Genomic DNA, 2,321 nt, shown 5'->3' with positions numbered 1-2,321 from the left:
GTTGTATCTTCTTTGCTTTATCTTTTACATCTATCATTTTTCTTTCAGTCCTTATTATCTCTTTTAAAATAGTTTTAAAAATATGTCTTCCTTTCCATCTTGTCTTTATCTTAAGGCATTATTGTGTTTGTTCTTTCTTGTGTTCCTTCTACTTTAGTCTTCATTTTTAAAAGATTTTTTTCTTTTTTCTAGTTATGTCCCAAGTTCTGTCACTTCTCTTTTCAAAGCTTCCTATTCTCTAGTCACCTCATTTGTAAGATTTTCTAATTTTAATTTATACTTTTCTTTAATAATTTTTATCATTTTCATAATACATTTTAGCTTGCTTTTAAATATTGGATTATAACTTCTATCTCTTGTATACATGTCTTTCTGGTGTGTTTTATTGTCTGAGGGGGATATTTATTCTCTGGTTCTTCTATATTATTATATATACATATAATACTCCCCATTCTCCTGTTTCCTCAGAATTATCTTCTTATGGGGTTTGATTGTTTTTTTTTTTTCTGTTGCTCACTTTTTATCTGCAATGCATTTTTCTTGCTTTTAGCATGTAAATGTGTGTCAGAATAGCTTTTTTTGCTTCATCCCTGTAGAGTTCCCTGGTTTTTTTTTTTAGAACAAAAAATATTTTACCGAAACATAAGATTTACAGAAGTTTCCAGACAAGCCATACAAAATGGTCACAAGCTTTTACTTGAAGGGAGGATTCTACACTTGACAGCAAAGTCACAATGTTATTAGTGAGGGCTGTGATGTTTGTTTAATGTTCCCGTGTTGGTTCAAACAATGAAGCTTTTCCATCTACAGCATCTGAATAACTAGCATATTCTAAAGAACTGGTTAGCTGCTTTTAACCAGTACAATTAGATCATCATAAAAGGAGGGAAAGGAGCCCATAAAATAAACATAAAACTACCTCCCCCCCAAAAAAAATAATAAAGAAAAACACCCACATCCTTGCAGCTAACCCTGACAACTCTCTTCACTCACAGTGCTTTATACTTAACCCTTGTTGGGGGAAACGAATAAAAGCAGAGAGGGGCCACTGTTTCTAGATGTTTCGCAGCAATCCAGATGATACTTCTAGCCTCTGCTCGTGTTTTACAGCAGTGCATCAGGACCAGACCTAGATTTGCTAATGTAATAAATGCTAACGGCTTTTATTCTGCCGTGTTTCGGAGACTATGTCCATTAAATGGAAACAAAAAAGGAAGAAGTCTTGGCAGAACAGGAGAAGTGATGCACACCTGATGATCAGATGGATTTAAACATTATTCCTGGCATATAGCCTAGTCCATGCTCTAGCTGCTTCTATGGCTTGGGCTTTGTTGCTCTTCCACTGCTCCGACACATCATTTGCTAATGGATCAGCTGGATTGGAAGCACTTAACAAAGGCTTGATCGATAGCAAAACTGGGCGGATCTGCAGTGCTGGGGACCACTCAAAATATCTAAACATATTCTTCCCAACTTGTCTACATTAGGATGACAAATTCTGGTCATGAAACATACTTCAGGGGCTGCCACTGGGTATTCATCTGGAAGGAAGAGTTCAAGTTTAAAAGTCCCCACCTTGGGCTTCCCTGGTGGCACAGTGGTTGAGAATCCGCCTGCCAATGCAGGGGACACGGGTTCGAGCCCTGGTCTGGGAGGATCCCACATGCCGTGGAGCAACTGGGCCCGTGAGCCACAACTACTGAGCCTGCACATCTGGAGCCTGTGCTCCGCAACAAGAGAGGCCGCGACAGTGAGAGGCCTGCGCACCGCGATGAAGAGTGGCCCCCGCTCGCCTCAACTGGAGAAAGCCCTCGCACAGAAATGAAGACCCAACACAGCCATAAATAAATAAATAAATTAATTAAAAAAAAGTCCCCACCTCAAAGGGGGAACCCTGGGGTCCAGCAAGGACCACATGAAAATAATGCGTGTTGCTCTCATCTGGTTCTGCTTTGATGCTGGGAACTGGTCCAACCAGCAAATGCTGGGTTTCCTTGAAAATCCCATGGGGTAGCCCGGCCATCTTGTCAGATCCCAAGATGGGCCTCTGGTCTCTTCTCCCTATAGCTTCCTCTTATGTTGTTTTCACAAAATGATTAAAAGCATGGCTTCACACTCTTGGAGATCTGACTACTCTCTTCCCCTCTTCTGCATTTTTTTTTAATTTTTAAAATAAAAAAAATTTTATTTATTTATTTTTGGCTGTGTTGGGTCTTCATTGCTGTGCGCGGGCTTTCTCTAGTTGCAGCAAGCGGGGTTTACTCTTGGTTGTGGTGCGCAGGCTTCTCATTGTGGTGACTTCTCTTGTTGCGGAGCACGGA

The 2,321-nt window shown here is 40.4% G+C and overlaps 1 pseudogene; it reads right to left on the bottom strand.

Annotated features, from left to right (window-relative positions):
- Positions 1–1,267: 1,267 nt before the first annotated feature.
- Positions 1,268–2,023, bottom strand: LOC132521881 (ubiquitin-conjugating enzyme E2 N-like; annotated as a pseudogene).
- Positions 2,024–2,321: the final 298 nt, after the last annotated feature.

The sequence above is a fragment of the Lagenorhynchus albirostris genome, chromosome 6, assembly GCF_949774975.1.
Source record: "Lagenorhynchus albirostris chromosome 6, mLagAlb1.1, whole genome shotgun sequence".
Lineage (NCBI taxonomy): Eukaryota > Metazoa > Chordata > Mammalia > Artiodactyla > Delphinidae > Lagenorhynchus > Lagenorhynchus albirostris.
The sequence above is the reverse complement of the archived record's forward strand: the minus strand, read 5'-3'. Positions and strand labels throughout refer to the sequence as shown.